At 34.6% G+C, this 17,211-nt stretch overlaps 1 protein-coding gene and 1 long non-coding RNA gene across 2 annotated transcripts in view; one reads left to right on the plus strand and one right to left on the minus strand.

Moving 5' to 3' along the window:
• The window catches only part of LOC118199505 (diuretic hormone receptor-like), a 509,054-nt gene that overhangs the window by 424,146 nt on the left and 67,697 nt on the right, over positions 1-17,211 (plus strand). The gene's annotated exons all lie outside the window — the stretch shown is intronic.
• Positions 1-17,211, minus strand: part of LOC118181749 (uncharacterized) — a 273,477-nt gene that overhangs the window by 134,553 nt on the left and 121,713 nt on the right. The gene's annotated exons all lie outside the window — the stretch shown is intronic.

Below are 17,211 nucleotides of genomic sequence, written 5' to 3' on the forward strand. Positions count from 1 at the left end.
ACCCTTCATTATGATTCTTTGCACATTACGAGACGATCATAAAATAACGTTGGTGAACTAATGGTGACCTCTGAATAGTGAAACCATGTACTTTTCTCATGATACTTTCCTTTAAAAGCCTTAGTCCGGTAGACTCTGGACTTAAGTAAACCCAGAGTTAGAGATTCGGATAAGTGTTAGATCAGAAGGCTTCAAAATGCAAGGTCACAGGTACAGGTTGGAATATGGAAATGGTTTCACAAGTATGGCCACATGAATAGCACATCAGTTAATATTATGCAAACCATCACGCGCTTACAATTCTTGAATCACGTGCATTTACAAAACCGATGCATTTCTTATGTCTGTGATACTGCATGGTGCGTAATCCATGGATGAGTGATTTTCGAAAAATCGAGGATCTAGGACGATTTCAGCCGTGTTTTCAGACTGCACAATCACTCTGGCACCTCGCAGTGGCGCTTGAAACAAATACTAGAGATGGCTAAGCTATATGAACAGATTTTGTTCAACTAGATTAAAGATAATCTTTATGATGCTAGAAAACGGGAAAAGGCTAGTTTTGTTCGAATTGATGTATAATTCTGTTATATCCTAACTACTACTACCTATAGTGCTCTGGAGAGGAAGCATGCGAAGCAGTAATTATTATTATACTCTAATTACATTTTATACATTACCCTAATTAATTACATTACCTTTGTTTCCAGACCTAACAGAACAGGTCTTCTGTCGCAGGTATCAGCTTACTCGCTAACTTAAAAATCAAATTCTATTGTTTTAGTTTTACATTCACAGTTTTAACACCTTATACATGCTTACATCCTTAGCTGCTTTGCGAACTCGCCTTGTTTTTACTAGAAATTTCCGAGATAGAGTTTCATTCACTGTTACAATGACGCCTGTTTTCATTCATCGCGAGTTGATCGCATATAATCTTGCTTTCTTACCTCGCCAGCGAGTGTATCCCTAACATAGCTTTGTAAAAGTTGCATAGCATTCTCCGCTTTCTGCGTTTCAGAAACATGCAGTTTTTTAGTAAAGTTCTTTTATGATTACTCTGCGCATACATTATTCAAACGGCACTTGTTAAGTAATGCTTTGGTTTTGATAAATATGTGTTTTTGTTGTTGGGACTTGTCTAACCTAAACATCAGAACAAGCCCACGAAATTCATCGTGGCAAGGAGTGCAAGGTTTTGTTAAATATGAAACAATTATGCACATACCATTAAATTCGGCGAGAAAAATTCAAATGTAGTTTCTTGGTCAAACCAATGGCTAGTTCGACAACCTCGAAACATTAGCAACTTGGGCACCCACCTACGATGCCGGTTTTCTAGTCAAGTTGTTCTCGCCGACAGCTAACTAGAAGTGTATTTCCTCATGAAATCATTAATATGTTTCCCTCACATGGAGCGCAAACTTTTCTACTCGTGTAGCGCGCAGAAAATGATGGATTTAGACCTGGAGGCTATTCTTATGACAAAGACGCATTATTCTGAAAAAGAAATCATTTGAAATAAACTTGTCGATAAATCTCACGCCACGCATTCTCTGATATGAATCTTTCACAACATATTAATCAAAATACAAAAATATGCCTGTCTACTCCGTTTCCTTTGTTGCCGTACAAGGCGCACTATGTTTATTTTTAGTTTGGATTTTTGCGGGCTTTTGGTAGGACTGCTAATTTTCTCTTGGAATTTCCTTTTTCGTTTCAGATTAATATCACAAACCCAGAAATACTTTTTCAATAATGATATTATTTTAGGACATCAAGTATTTCCTTTCCTTTAAGTCACATTAATCAAACCACTCAAAAAAATAACGCCACACAACCAGTCTGACTCATTAAGCTGTGTAAAATAGCGACAGTAACACATGACATTTACCATATGTTTATAGAGAAACTTTTTTTCACTTTCCATTCTGATAAGGAGACCACATTTCATTTATTTTAAACTGCTACACTCAGTGCAAATACATTTCATTGGCTTCAACCATATTTTGTTGACACCTGGATCTTAAATGAACTATGAAAGGGTACAAGACCTACATTTTCTATATTTTTTTACTTATCATCGTCGAAAAATGCTATTTGGTTACAAAGTAGTTTTGCAATTCACATACTCTAAAATATATACATAAGTATGTAATATAATGTTATTTTCTGCATTAATAGATATTAAAGAAGTTAGAAGAAAAACATCACAAATTAAAATTTTGAATAAGGTGAAAAAATCAGCCTTATATAGGCATAGATTTTGAATAATACTCTATCGATCAGACGCAAGTCTCTTTTTGGTTTTCAGGCTCAACAAACTGCTGAAAGACATAAATCTGTCTCTGATCATCCTCGAAATCGATAGGATTTTATTCAAAATCTACGACAAATCACTTTTTGTTTTAGCTTTAAAATATTTTCTTAAAAGTATATTATTTTTTCTAAAGTACAAGAAGATCTTTTTTGATTTGTTTTTACTGAAACACTTATAGTGTTGCGAGGCCCCAACTTTTCAGCAACAGTGGTAGTGACTGCTATGAACTGTAAATTACACAAACTCGTAAGAAGGGTTTAAATCCCTTTTTATTCCACTTTAGAAATAACAGCTGCGTTCACTTGACGCTCACAAACTACGCCGACCCGGCGGTTTAACAGAACAGAAATGTGAAACTAAAAATAAATGACAGAATGAATAAATAACGAGATCACTACCTACGAGGCTCTAAAATCGTAACTAACTTAACCGCGTTCTAAGATACAGCTGAGATTCAGCAAACTGACTGATTAAGCAGTTGAAGGTTCAACGAACTGCCGAAATAGGCACACAGGTCGAAACGCGCGGTTATTAAATTTCTACCTAGCAACCTTCACGCTCGCGATTCAAGAGCACACATAGAAACTCGTTTCCCTTCTATTTAAACTCAACTTCTGCTAAAATTTGAATAGACTGCGCATTCTACTACAATTTACATACTCTGGCATTGGCAATTCTGGGGGAAAGTAAAGGCTTGACAGGAAAGATAGCTTAAAATAAATTTTAGTTAAAATAAATATAAACCCTACATTTGCCGCTGCCAGAATTTTGTAAACTTGAAAGCATGTCCTAGAAACGACCTGTTGAAAAAGTTTCCATATTCCGACCTAAGACTCAAGAGCTCCGTTTACAAAAACAAACTTTTGTCTAAAACAATTAGAATGGTTTCTGTAGATGATTAAAATACCATATCTTCTTACAGGATCCTTTCTGGTAATTGGTCTTCATCAATCAATCTTTTTCTCTTCCTTCCAGCATCTGGAAGGAATAAGTATCAGTAAATTCTAAATACTTTATGATTTACACTTTCTTAACACTCCATAAAGTTTTCGTTTTCGATCCTTTTCTTTTCCTTAATTAACTGCTTATATTCACATTCATTCAAATATTCAAACATGAATTTAACTACCCTGGTTCTCCACCATGTGTGGTGTCAAACGGGAATCTTCGTGTTTTTGTATTACAACACTTCCCCTAACCACAATGATTTGTTAGCATACAAACGACCAAATATGACACACCGTAATCCAATATACTGAAACTCGATGAGCTATGTTTAACATTCTTAAAATTCAAGTGTAGGTGGAGAACCTTACAAAACACATTCATTCTAATTTCCCCCTCATTCATCTTTAGACATGCAGGCTTTCGCTCTAAAGCATGATTTTATCTACTGGTTAATACTTGGCTTTAGCTCTAAAGCATGATTTTATCTACTGGTTAATACTTAGATTTGAACTCGTTTCTTTTGAGCATTTACTTTTAACATCTAAAATTTTATGCTTCTAGACTAAATTCTACTTTTACATAACTTTCAAGTATTTACCTATATTTACAAAATTCTAATATATATGATTTTTACAATTTATGAAATGAATAAGAGAAAATAAAAATTTACTTCACATTTTCTTCGCCGAGCTGGCGGCCCTGAAACTAAATTTTACATTAATACAAGAATACGAAGTTATTTTACTTTCGGCCAAATTTTGGATTTAACATAACAGAACCAGTCTTTCGACCAACTCGAACTGCTTGCTCTTAGATTTTACACAAAATAATGCTTTTGCCTTAGCTAAATAAAGTAAAACAAAACTAAGTCTCAACCGAGACAAATTGTCTTCCGTCAACACATAGGACTTCGTATTTACGCATAACATTTCAGAACAAAAGACAAATTTATAGAAGATTTTAACTTACCTTTGAGTTTTCGATGCTTGGAACTCCGACATCCTCTTCTGGCAAAACTGATCCCAAGTTAGAGAGTTCATGGAAGTTGATCTCCGCTTTTGATTTCTTCGAGTTTCCTCCATGGTGACGTTCCTTTTTCGCCCTCTGTACGCCGGCCTCTTGGGGTGGTAGTCTTCGGGTTCCTGTCTTTTCCGTTTGGCCCCTGGACGGCTGGTCTTGGCGGCTTCCGGTCTGGATTCTTGCTTGAATTTTTTCTACTGGTGCCAATCTTTTCTTTCCTCCTTCTGTCTTTTTCTTCTCGTGAACGGCGGCCTTGTTTGCTCCTGACTATCTGTTCCTGTAAGTGGTTTCCTCGACGCAGATTTTCTACTGTGGGATGTTGTAACTGGTCTTTTCCTGTTTACCAAAGATTCTTTACGAGACGGCGTTGATTTCCTGCACTTCTTGAATACTGGAGTGTGACCATTTTCCTTCCTTCTTGCGGGACCCTAGAATGACTTGTAGAAGGGCTAGGTTCCTCTTCTGTTCTCTGCTTCTTGGGTGGTGGAGCGAGTGGCGTTAATTCTGGAATTTCCACTTCTTTTGCGCTTGAGTACTGCAAGAAACTTTTAAGGATTTCAAAATCATTTTGATTATATTATTTTTTCACCTGGTCGGGACTTGCTTTACAGGTTTTCCCTCTCTGGTTCTTACGACTCCTTTGATTTCCTGTATTACATAGGGGCCTTCAAACTTTGGAGCCAATTTTGCAGTGAAATTATCTGGGGCACTTGATAAAGAAAATTTCCGCTTTAACGCTTTATCGCCTACTGGTGTGTGTGTGATTATGGCAAAGCCTCGAGGGCTATCTGCCTAATGGGGAGGGATGCCTTTGTGAAGGACTTTCTAAGGGAAACTGGCTCGTATACACGTTACACATGGGGAAAACCACGAAAACGCCCATGAAGCCAGCCCGTTCGCGGGATTCGAACCTCGGACCCAACTACCAGTGTTCAGCGACTTTACCGCTCGACCGCTGGTGGGCTTTATCGCCTACTCTAAAATCTGCTTCACGGCGTTTTCGATCATAGTAAAGTTTCTGTCTATTTCTTGCCGTATCCGAACTTTTAACCGCCTGATCAATAAGTTTCTGTATATCTTTTTGTTTAAATTCTTCTTCCCTTTGTTGCACAAAGAATAATTTATCTAGTGGCGTAATTAACTTACGTCCTAAAAATAATTCTGCTGGAGTTTTTCCAGTAGAATCATGATTTGCTGTTCTTAAAGCATAAGCTAATTCATTTATGTAGCCATCCCAGGGCTTGTGATTTGTGCTAACATAACTTCGGATTATTTTTACAATATTTTTATTAACTCTTTCTGCGATGTTTGCCTGTGGTCTGTACGGAACCATTTTGATACGGTGTATGCCAAGTCCAGAGCAAATGTTTTCAAAAATTTGGCTAACGAATTGTTTACCGTTATCGCTAATGACTTTTATCGGTGCACCGTATTTTAAAATGTACCTGTGTAAGAATGCATCTGCAACTGTTTTGGCTGACACGCGTTTAAGTTCAACAATTTCTGTTCACTTTGAAAAATGATCTACAATTACTAAAAGAAAACGATTTTTATTTAACTCACTCTGGGGAAAAGGTACAAGATCTATGCCTAAAATTTCAGTCGGAAACGTAGCGCGAATGCTATTTTAGTAACCGGCCGGGCTGTAATTAATATAATTTATTAATTGACATTGATTGCAGGACCTGACATACGAAGTTGTTATTTTGTATAATTGCGGGAAATATAACGCCTCGCGTACCCTTTTTATAGTCTTTCTGACCCCTAAATGACCCGATGTTGGCGCGTCGTGTAATTCCTTCAAAATGCTCAATCCAAGAGAGGCTGGGATGACTGGTCTATACTCAAAATTTTCGTTTGTTGATTTCGTATAAAACAATAAATTATCTATTATTTCATAGTTTTCTGCTCTACTTCTTATTGCGGCGACATCTGTATGTTCAAAGATTTCGAGGTCTTTAAAATAAGCATAAATACTTCCAAATTCAGGATCAGCTTTCAATTCAGCAATAATTGTTTCTCTAGAATCTAAAATTTTTGAAGTCAACACAGCGCATTTGAGTTCATTCCCTTCATCGTCCAGTTATATTCGGGATAGTGCGTCAGCTACATTATTTTCTTTCCCTGGTTTATATTTAATTATTAGATTATATTCTTGAAGTTTTAAAGCCCATCTTATTAACCTGGGCGTTAGGTTTTTCCCCTAGTAAAGTCTACCAACAGCCGCATGATCCGAAAAGACTGTTACTGGCGCTTTGCCGAAATAAACTCGAAATTTCTGTATAGCCATATACGGCTAATGTTTCTCTCTCTGTAGCTGTATAATTCCTTTGCGTAGAGTTTAAAGTTTTACTAAAAAATGCCAAAGGATGGCCATTCTGCATGAGAACCGCACCTACGGCATAGTCCGACGCATCTGCTGCAATTTCCCGGTTTTCGTCCCCTTCCGGGAATTTCAAAACAGGGGCATTGATGAGTGCTTCTTTTAACCTTTCAAATGCTGTATTTGCTTCTGCTGTCCACGTAAACTTACTTTTTTTTTCTTTTAATTGCTAACAACGGTTCACAGTGTTCGCGAAATCTTTTATGAACGACCGATAATAAGAACGTAACCCAAGGAAAGAAGAAAGTTTCTTGGCGGTGTTTGGAGGTGGGAAATTTTTTATGGCTTTTATTTTTGAATCCTGAGTTTCTATATCCTTTTGCGAAATTTTATAACCCAGATATTTAAGTTCTTTAGTCGCGAACTTGCATTTTGATGCGTTAATTGTAAGACCGGCCTCTTTTAATAATTTAAAAACCTCTTCCAAGTCTTTAATGTGTTGTTCCAACGTACTACTCGTTATAATTATATCATTTAGATAGATTAAAGTCGATTTTCCTAGGACAGGCTTTAGAACAATGTCCATAGCTCTCTGGAATGTTGACGGGGCCCCACACAACCCAAAGGGCATGCGTAAAAATGCATAAGTGCCCGATTTTGTTATAAACGCGGTTTTATGCATATCTTCAGGTCTCATAGCTATTTGATAGTAGCCAGACGTTAAGTCCAACGTAGTCATGTATCTCGTAGACTTAATCTTTCTAATAATTTCCTCTATTACCGGCAAAGGGTAAACCGGTAACTCGGTAATACTATTAAGCTTTCTGTAATCGATAGCAAACCTCCTAGCCCTTTTATCCGAAGGAGGGAAATCGTTCTTTTTCCTACATAGTACGACTGGACTCGCGTACTCACTATTTATGGGCGTTATTATCTGGTTCTGCAGCATTTCCTGAATGTGTTCCTCAATGATTTGCTCTTTCTGTTTATCATACCGGTAGGGTTTAGTCCTACAGGGTTTATCGGCAGTTAGTTGTATATCATGTGTTACAATTTGACAGTTAGCAGGCCGTTCTGAAAACAAGTTTGAAAAAGTACTCACCACTTGCTGGATGGCTTGGCTTTCATGGTCACTCAAATGGTGCAAGTCTACCTGCGGTTGTTTCGCTGGCTCCACCACCCTCCGATCCATTTTCAGCATGATCGAATTGTCCTGAAAATTTAGCTTGGCTTTCGCGGCCTTTAAAATCTCCATGCCTAAGATGACTGGACTCTGCAAATTTTTCACCACAAAAATTAATACTTTAAGGCTTTCATCTTTTATCTGTATTTTTAATGATAATTTCCCGATACATTGACAGGTTTTTTTTCTTGGGCCGCTATAATTTCTGTGTTTTTATTTTTAACTAATCGTAACCTATTAAAATTCTTCATGAAAATGTATCACTCATAAAATTAACTTCTGCCCCTGTATCAATGAGGGCTTCTACTGGTACATCGCCAACCAGGACTTGTATAATTGGTAATTGGGAATTCTTTACCACGACCATGTTTAAGTATCTTCTTGAGGGTTTTTTCGAAATTTCCGGGGTCTGGACCCTCGCTTTTACAGGCCCCTATACTCGTTTAAAGCTTTCCTTTCAACTTCAGTCTTTTGGGTACGCGGACGGTTGTTTTCAAATTTCCTTTTTGAGCTTTGATGAGTTGGCTTGATAGCTCTTTCCCCCTTAAGAGCGATTTGTGTTTCCGGTCTGTTGATTTGAGAATTGCCTTCGGAGACCTTGAGATTACGATGCCTCTCTAGATTTTTCCGCTATTCTTCGGTTTTGGAACTTGACTGCCAACTCGAAGGGTTCCTGCAAGGTGCTTGGATTTCGGATTTCGAAGTAATATTGGACAGCAGGTAGCGATCTTGGTAAGATTATTCCAATTATCTCCGTGTCAGGTTTCTTTCCATACAGCATAACCGTCAGCTTAACTTTTCGCAGAATAAAGTCCGTCAACTCTTCCATATTACGTTGATAAAAACTATACAGCTCGGCTTAGCTTTGCCCGGTCTTTCACTATGGGGAAGACCTTTAATAATGATATTTTGAAATTTTCAAAGGTATATTTTTGGCCTCCGAATTCTCCTCATAAAAATTTCCCTATACTCTTCCACCATAGTTAGTCCTGTCCTCTTAGTGCAGACCCTCGCTGGGAACTATTTTGTCTTTCAGGCACAGGGTATAACTGGAAGTGATTTTCGAGGCCTTCTAAGAATATCGCTACAGAATTTTTTCCGTCGAAATTGACGTTTGTCTTGATAGATGCTCTCATCGTTTGGACCAGGTATCCAAATCCTTCTAACTGGTTCGCCATTTTTTGCTGTTGGAGTTGTACAGGAGCTTCCATCCAGTTATCGGCCATCTAAGTTCGTAAGATGTTCGGGCGCCAATATAGTGTTGCGAGACCCCAACTTGTCAGCAACAATGGTAATGACTGCTATGAACTGTAAATTACACAAACTCGTAAGAAGGGTTTAAATCCCTTTTTATTCCACTTTAGAAATCACAGCTGCGTTCACTTGACGCTCACAAACTAAGCCGACACGGCGGTTTAACAAAACAGAAATGTGAAATTAAAAATAAATGACAGGATGAATAAATAACGAGATCACTACCTACGAGGCTCTAAAATCGTAACTAACTTAACCGCGTTCTAAGATACAGCTGAGATTCAGCAAGCTTACTGATTAAGCAGTTGATGATTCAACGAACTGCCGAAATAGGCACACAGGCCGAAACGCGCGGTTCTTAAATTTCTCCCTAGCAACCTTCACGCTCACAATTCAAGAGCACACATACAAACTCGCTTCCCTTCTATTTAAACTCAACTTACTTCTGCTAAAATTTGAATAGACTGCGCGTTCTACTATAATTTACATACTCTGGCATTGGCAATTCTAGGGGAAAGTAAAGACTTGACAGGAAAGATAGCTTAAACTTAAAATAAATGTTAGTTAAAATAAATATAAACCCTACACTCTAAACTCGTCACTCTGAAAATTTATTACATATTTAAAATGTTTAAATATTATTTTCGATATTATATCTTAAAAAGTACAGATTGTAGCAATTCCAAAGACTAAGATCGGTAAATCTGAGGATAATCATGGTTTCAAGGCGGCTGGTGGAAAGCGATAGGCTTTATACTTCGAAAAATTACCTCTCTTATTTGAACTAGGTCCTGAAAATAGAGAAACGTAAGTAAACTATAGCATGAAAAAAGGATTCTAATCCGAATTTCTAACGATTCATTGCCTAAAAGTTAATCATGAATGAGTATTTTTCTTTTAATTCTCATATGAAATTTAACAATGAATCATACTTTAATAAAAACAGCTTAATAATTAATGTTTATTTTTGTGTACTTGGTGTGTTGATTTTAAAAATGGAATTAAGACTTCTGTCGGCCATAGATGTTTTAGAAAATTATTTTCCGCATATCGTTACAGTAGATTTCCTTTGTGGGAATACTCAAATGCTTTTGGTGTAGGAAAGCTTTATGAACAGATTTGGAATCAGCCAGAAATCTTTTATAAAAATCAGAGTTTCATTCCTATTTAATTAGCAAAAAGATAAACTGAGATTTCTTAAATGCATGCTCTAGGCAGCAAAATTTATCTTTTAGCTTTATTGTGTTAAAATGGCTTAAAGGGCTTTTAGCTGAAATTTTTGTTAAACGCTTAACAGCTGATTTTTAAAAGTTATACATTAGCCGTCAATATTTAACTGTCATCGAGGTATTTTAGTGATTGTTTAAGGTGAAGCAGCAATAGTCGTAACTCTAAAAAAAATTTTTTTTTGTAAACATGCTTAATTGCATAAGAATCAGCGTAAATTGTCTATTTAGCAAAATTATTGTTCACTGCTATGGACAACCTGAAACTGCTTGGTAAAAATATGATTAAATAATCAAATTTGTTCAAAGACTTCTTCATTATAAAAATTTCTTGGAAAGATTTAAAAAAAACGAAATGAATGAACATTTAACTATTATTTTGTATATTTTATCTAATTTGTATATTTCTGGTTTTTGTTACAATTGCTGCAAATTTTAAAATCTAGAAACCTTTCCATATGGCGAATTTTGAAGTACTGAAAGAAAATTCTTAAATCTCTAATTCTGACTTACAGTATGAAGCATAAAAATAGATAGGAGAAAAGAGAAAATTCCCAGATAAAGAATCCTTTTTATTTAATAAAATTAATCTTAAAATTCACGCATGTTTATTGTGCAAGCCTATGTTTAACTATATCCTCCTTGCAAAATAGGTTGAAATCTCGGTCTTCAGATAAGTCCACCAAGAGATAATTTTCATGCTCATTTTTATCTCCGTAATTCCCATTATTAATAAAGGCTGAGGAAGTTTTATCAATTTTTTTTTTTTTTTTTTTTTTTTTTTTGCTATTATATCTATCCCTCGAAAAAGAAGAAAAAGGAAAGAAAAATTTTTAAATATGTTCGGAGGTAAGCAATAGAATAGACGTATAATACTTTCAATGAAACGCCACATTATTATGAGTCCGTATTTCTATGATGATGTTTGACAAATATATCTCAAAATAATATTTTGATGAAAGGTTAGTAAGTAACATATTCCATTTTCGGTACAAATATTATAACGTACATGTTTTCCTAAGATCTTGAAGCGTAATTCCTTTTAGGGTTTTATAAAATCATGCTCGACATGAATACATGTTGTTGTCAACCGCTACACAAAGATCTTTTTTTCTTTGGTGTTATAAAATTGTTTTCCTAAATATAGTGTTAGGCTAATAATTTCAAAAGTTATTTTATTTTACTAAAAGGTTATTCGTTTTTAACATACTTGTATAGTAAGGTGATTACAAAATACCGAACTCTACTTTCCTCATCTACATTATACATACTTACTTCATATTCATACATTCATCTACATTAAAAAGAAAATTAATAGTTATGAAATTTTGCATAGTTTGCAAACCTCTTTATACGCTTTTTTTAATTTGTTCAAATGGCAAATATTTTTTTTTTTTAATATTTTGACATTTTTTATGGAAACGAAATGCAGAAAAACAAACACCAGAGCTCTTAAAAATTAAATTTCATTTTAAGTTACGATTTAATTCGATTCAACAATAAAAATTCGATTTTATGATTTGTCAACAATAAATATTAGTTTATTTAAGAAAAGTGCATTTTTATACATTTAATGATGAACCCATTCTCTAAGTATTGTTCTACCATCCTATAGGAATTCTTTTTTAAACACCAAATATATGAACTCAATCGAATTATAATTGCTGTGAATCAAGTGATGTTAGCTAATTTTTTCAGAAGCCAAAAACTTTTTTTTTTAACTCAACTAGATGTATTCTACTGACGGTGATAATTTTACAACGGCATGAAATCTCTTGTCACCAAAGTGGCTGTTAACGTGATTAATTATTGTGAATATGGCCTTCAGCTGTTACTTAATCATTGTCGTACCCGGCTACTTGTGCACACTGCTGACTGCTTTGACATACATTATACTGTGGGCGGTTGACGAATGACGGACTTCCTCTTTTAATAATACTTTCTCATGGGATTTGTGAAATGGCACTTTAAACAAGGATGAACGAACACAGATTGGGAACCAAGCAGTACGATTATATAAAAGTGAAGTCAGTGAATTGTGCATAATATATTATTCTGTAGTAATTCTGAAGTCTTCTATTTAATAACGGTAATACTAATCTAAGCTCGGATTCACATTTCTATCCACGAGAATGAATAAACGAAATACTCTGGATATTTGAAGTGGGTTTATCGCAAGTTGGAGTTTTCATTGCAGGTTTCTCTGCTAGTATTCTAACTGGTTTTGATATTATGCAGCAGAATTCGAAATATCTATTCAAAAGGATGACAGTATTCCAGAAATTTCAATAATGAGATTGCATTTTGTTTTCTAGGGCAAATATATAATTGCTGCAGTTCAAGTTATAAATTTTACTTTTTTATTTAGCGTATTTTATTTCGTCTATGATTATAAATATTTAAAAGAGGAAAAAAACCTTTAAACCAAATATAATAAGCATACATTTTCCAGCAGAACGGTATGTTGAAATTACTTTTTAATTGCCTGATCACAGAACAGATCTCTATTTCATCTAAAACAAAACAATTATTTCAAATTGCATTTAAGTTGACTTTAAGACTGAGTATTTAAAAACAGGACACAAAATTTCTTCTGAAGTGTTTATTGCTGCTAGTAAACTGTTGCCACTTGAGGAGAAACATTTCTGCATACCTCGCGTGCAAACCTCGGTTAGCTCAGTCATTTTATTTTAAAATTGATTTAATTAGATTGTTCTCATGTTTCAGTTAAGGTTTTTATGTCTTTAGTTAATCTGCGTGCTGTAGTTGTGGAATTATCAACAACTTAAAAGCTTTAAAGTGTCACTAAGCCTAACATTTGTTTGCATTTGAAAACTTATAGTAGAATAGTGAATTAAGTAATTTTCTACGTCTTCGGTATCCTTTTGCCAAGTAGAACCAAAAATAAACTTTCACTTTGTACATCGAACGATCCGCTGTCTGAATTACGTTTTTTTGCATAAAATGTCAAATTTTAAATGTAAAAATTGGTTTTGTTTTTTTTAACTGTTTCGACTATGTTTGGTGTTTTATGTTTTTCTGCATTTTAGTTATTATTTTAATGAAGATGTTTTGAGTTTTATGTTGAGGTTTATGCTTTGAGTTTTGCCACGAAACGAGAAATGGGTTAATTGAATGAGAAATATATCTGTAATGAAATTCAAGGAAATAGGTTTAAATGAAATGCAGTAAAAACAGGCATAATTTAAAATGCCTTTCAATGAATTGATGTGGTGTCCACATCGGATTTTTTTATTAAATGACAGAAATATCGACGAACATAAAACACCAAGTTGTGATAAATAATATCACAGCACGCTCTTTCCCTCATCGTTTGGTATCACTATTTTTAACAGCTCGTTTTAAATATGTTATTTTACGTTCTATTCCCTGAATATCTATAAAACTGATTTTGAAAATTCGTAAAGTTATTGTAAATGTTTAGCTTAAGATAGTTTCAGGCGTCAAACTCAAATTTTGGATTCCGCATTATTTTTGCTTTTAAAATTATTATATTTTAAAATTTTTAGCTCAAAAAGGCGTTAGCCCAGAATGCCTGTTGTAGTCCCAAAACGAAATTTTGCGTTGAATCACTATAAAATTCTGAATCACTTTTCAGTCTGTTGCCACCAAAAATTATCGTCGTGTATTATATTTAAAGAAATTAAATAATGAAGAATTTTCATAAATATATGCATGTTTTTCTCATTGTGAAAAAATAACGGTACCTAGAGACATCAAACTTTGAATAACGTAGTCCTCCACCCGAATACGTACACCTGAAAGCTCGAATTTTGAATTTCTTTTATTGTGTATTTCATATTTTGTAAAACGGTAATGAATTTTTGAATAACAAACTCAAAGATTTCAAAGCGAGCAATGGCAACACTGTACAGGAAAAGACAGGTTTATCTCCATAGCGCGAGACTATCTATTAAAAATTCTAAAGGTATGTTGTTTTAAATATTTATAGCCCAAAGAAACATTAGCCCAAATGCTCTCGAAACGTATATGTGTATATAAATTAAACAAACGCCCCTATGGGTGTAATATAAAGTCTGAAAGCTTTCAGATATTTTACTTAATTGCTGTACATTTGCTTATTTTGTTTTATCTTTTGAAAATTACATAGTAAGCACTTCGAAATGTTAGTCTCTAATCTGAAATCTTCAGATTGTAATTTTGTTTTCTTTTTGTAATAATTATTGCATTAAACCAATATTATTCTTATTGCGGTAAAGAAAGCGGTATCCTTTTTCTGCTTGCCAAGGACCTTTTTATCATAAACCGATTCCAGAGACATCTTTTATATATGCGCGTAAAGATACTGAGAACTAACAGATGTTATTTCTACATAGAGTTTCTCTGTATTTCTTTGTAAATTTAGTGTACTTGTAATAAACTTATTTTTTACAGGGCCTGGAGCCCTTCTTAGACATTTAGATTGATTAAATGTATTCATTTCTTGTTGTGCTTTGTTTCTTGTTTCTCTCTTTTCCCTAATTATCATTTGTCGGCTATCCCTTTGTAAACATTTGGATTCTGCCTTTTTTTACCCGGTCACTTTATATCATTTTACTTGTATGCTGTTATAGCATGTTATTTCTATTTGTGTTATTATTTGTACTCGTATATTATTATTTGAAACAGAGCTTGTAGTTTTTTAGTGCTTTGGTACTTTCCTTACTTTCAGCCAATAGCTAAGCTTCTGACAGCCAATCGTTATAATTTCAGTCACGTCTATAATTTCAGTCACGTGCTTGTCCCATCTCACCTTGAGATGGGACAAGCAAGCCTTTATTACGAACTCCCACTTCTCCATCGGTCAATTACATAAAGGTTTCGACATCGATGGACATGCGTCATTTCGTATGGTCTTTATTACGAACAATTGCCATCGTTTTTTCGTTTTTTTCACCCTAAAAGGAATTGCTGCAAGGTCTTTTTTGCTTTTACTTTATTTTTTCATGCTATGTTTATCACGTATCTTGTTAGTCTGGGATAAGGTTTCGACTCAAGAACCAGTGTTCACCTATGAAGACTTTGAAATCGACTCAAGAGTTTGGCACCCATTTCTCCATCGGTGCATATACAAGCTTCGACATCGACGGACATGCTTCATCTCGTATAGTCTTTATTACGAAAAATTTGCCATAATTTCTTTTTCCCTACAAGAACTATTCTGCTTTTACATTATTTTTTCATGCTACGTTTATCACATATCTTGTTAGCCTAAGATAGGGCTCCGGCCCTGGAACCCGTGTTTCGAGGTCTGCGGCCACCTAAAAAGATGAAAGGTGCCTGTAACCGTTCGCCTTTGAAATCGATATCGTCTTAATTAAAGTCTACGCCGAACACAAAGTTGTCGCTTTGCTTAATTTTATAAACAGTAAAGAGTACTTTTGTTTTTAATTATTTAACATTTTAGTCTTTTTACTTTTCTCTAAGCAACAAAAATTATTCCAATTGAAACCTGTAAATTTAAATACAGCCATTCAGTGTAAAATTGGTGGAATTTTTATGAAATGACTCAATTTTGTTTTAACAATTCGTTCATATACTTCAGCCAGTTATAGTTCTATGGTGGCATTTTTCAGTGAAAATTCGGCATGCTTCTAGTGTGTCATCACAAATTCCATATACTGTATATGTTATCGGCAAAGTATGAAACACCGGCATTCTATAGAATACCTACGCATTTATTAGAATGCCTGGCGTTTTTAGGCGAAGTATGATAATTATTATAATGCTTTTTCTAGACATTGTATATAATACTTAGGCATACTATAGAATGGCAATTGCTCTTTAGGCAAAGTATGAAAAATAGGTCATGATAATACTATTATTTAATAAAAGTTCATTCCTCAAAAATACAAATATTATTTTGAAAAAGTAATGAAAGAGTGCTATTAAAATCGTTTTGTTCAAAATTCATAAAGAAAAAATAGGAAAGAAAGGAATTAATTAAGGAAAACAAAATTTTCAAATAAAAAATGAGAAATTAAAATTAAGCTATTTGTTGCAACATGCTAAGCCTGAATGACATTTTTAATCCGCTTCATTACTTTTTTCAGACAAAGACATTTCATATTTCGTCAAGTTTGTTTCACGTATACACTTGACGAATCCTTGGCCACTTCCACTGGACTGAGAAACTGCAGCTGCACAGAATGGATTTTTGTGGTCGGGAATATCTTCAGCTTTAAGCTTCACAGTTTACAGTTCATTCACACAAATGAGATCTCTTAAATAGCTGTTTTAAAAATTTTTTTTTCAGAGGTTCCGAGTCAGTAGAAACTATCCTCTGTCACCCTCATTATAACTGCCAATATATTGCATGCACGAATTACGTTCTTTGATCATTATATGTAATTATGGAGCTGTATTTTATACTTTGCCTGTTTGTCATTTGGCATTCTATAGAATGCCTAGGTGTGAATGAATGAAATGTTTAATTGTTCCATCCACTGCTTTTCGGCATTACATAAAATGCCTAGATATTCTATAGAATGCCGTATTTCATATTTTGGCGGTAGCTTATCATTTACTAATTTTTTAATTGGTCACAAAACTGAACAATTTTATTGGCAGTAAAAAAGTAAACAAAACTCTACTAAAAGTACTAGAAGGAGCAACAGAAAATTATAATTCAATTATCATATAATCTCACAAGGATTCAAAGTCTGAGAAACACCAGCGGGTAACATTCGAATTTATTTGAAGACGGTTTTTTTGTGTAGGATGCAGTTATATGTATTGAATGTTACAAATGCAAAGAGAAACACACAACGCTTTGGTCGATTTTTAACTGCTTAAGAGTCAACTGCTGTCCCCTTAAATCAGTTAACCAAAAGCAACCAACTAGTCAACTAAAGACGCATGTGCTTGCACGAAAGTCGTGGGTTCGAATTCAGGTCAGGCACGATGCATGCTGGTT

Source organism: Stegodyphus dumicola, chromosome 5 (genome assembly GCF_044657685.1).
Source record: "Stegodyphus dumicola isolate Sdum_Otavi_A_Nest chromosome 5, ASM4465768v1".
Taxonomy (NCBI): Eukaryota; Metazoa; Arthropoda; class Arachnida; order Araneae; family Eresidae; genus Stegodyphus; species Stegodyphus dumicola.